Source organism: Sinocyclocheilus rhinocerous, unplaced genomic scaffold (assembly GCF_001515625.1).
Source record: "Sinocyclocheilus rhinocerous isolate Xijiao unplaced genomic scaffold, SAMN03320098_v1.1 scaffold480, whole genome shotgun sequence".
Lineage (NCBI taxonomy): Eukaryota > Metazoa > Chordata > Actinopteri > Cypriniformes > Cyprinidae > Sinocyclocheilus > Sinocyclocheilus rhinocerous.
This window is the reverse complement of record NW_015655401.1, coordinates 1417616-1419112: the sequence shown is the minus strand read 5'-3', so window position 1 is coordinate 1419112 and position 1497 is coordinate 1417616. Positions and strand designations below refer to the sequence as shown.

The following is a 1497-nucleotide window of genomic DNA, read 5'->3' as shown; positions in this document are numbered from 1 at the left end:
GAAGCACATTTAAAACTGGAATATAATTTAATTGCATTCACATGTGTTTCATAAACAAATAATCCTTTCTGGATTACAATCCGCCATCAAAATGATAAATTTAATTATTCCAGCTGCTGTGAGAAAAGGCTATAAACGATTCTCCACCAGCAGGATCCTCACATGCGATAGCCTAAAAGCCGGGACAACTTCTTTATGTTTACAAACGTGACGTAATGACACAGTGGCATGCTTGAATTTCCTGCGAAAACCTACCCATACCACTCAAATTAGAAAATATTATTATAAGCTAACCGTTGTGAATCGGGCTAAAGTAAGGCGATAGTTTTGAACACTGGCTGGTTATGTACTTGCTCAAATATTGATTTCGATTTCGGATTGCAGCTTTAATTAAACTAACAATGAGCAATATGTTTTTACAACATTAGTTAATAAAAATGTTAACATATACAACTTTTGATCTTAAAATGTATTAGAAAATGTTGAGATCAACATTAATAAATGCTGTCAAATTTAATGCAAAGTACTGTTCATTGTTAGTTCATGTTAACTAACACACACCCTGCAATGTCTTTGTGAACCCCCAGTGGCCCATGGTTGAAAATACTGGGTGTAAATAAACAACATTCTTACTTGGTGATTCCATCTTTAATGTAGTACAACAAGCATTCCGACATCAGTGGATCTTCATTGAGGTTGACCAGGTGAGGTGTCTGAAAGTCAAATCATAAGGAAGTGCTGATTGAAGCATAAGACTTTCACTAGCTTCATTTTAGAAAACATATATGATCTTCTAACCTTCTTTGGTGAAAAGACTCCAACGGTTCCTCCATCTTCCCTCATCGCCACACCCATTTCAGCCAAAAGTGCCTCTCTGATGAAAATAGAAGATTTTTACTTTTACTTATTGATTTATTTTTGTTTCACACAAAACTTGAATTTCAGACACATTTCAAGATAAAATTCCTCTTAGGGGTCTCCAACCTTTCCATTCTAATTGCCTCGGTGCGACGAAGCTTCTCTTCCCAAGTTTCATTGAGTTCTGCGATTATCTTCTCAGTTTCCTAGTTGGAAAAGAGGTCGGACATTAAGAAGATCAGCTCTGGCCCTTATTACTTTATCAAACCATCCATCCAGTCATCCCATCAGCCTCTCTCTCACCTTCAGCCTCTCAATGGCTTCCTCGCTTCCCGGGCTGAACATGATCCGGTCATGCAGGCTGCTGATGGAGCCAGCTCTGCTGGGCAGGGCAGAGAGAGAGGACGAGGGGCTCATCCCGGTCATGGCATTGGTCACTGTGGAGAAATCACCCCTTTGATTGACAGCCTGGATGCTACTGAGATTAGTCTTGTAACTTGACAAGTCTGGGCAACACGTGGGAACAGGTTGTAGAGTCAAAGGATAAAGTTGTGGTAAGAGAGAAAAGGAAAACCATGGAAACAGAAAAGAAGGGGAAGGAGGAAGAGTAGAAAGTGTCAAACATAAAGCTGAAAAGCT

At 39.5% G+C, this 1497-nt stretch overlaps 1 protein-coding gene across 1 annotated transcript in view; it reads right to left on the bottom strand.

Annotated features, from left to right (window-relative positions):
* The window catches only part of LOC107718161 (kinesin-like protein KIF1A), a 35903-nt gene that overhangs the window by 18724 nt on the left and 15682 nt on the right, over positions 1-1497 (bottom strand). The gene's annotated exons all lie outside the window — the stretch shown is intronic.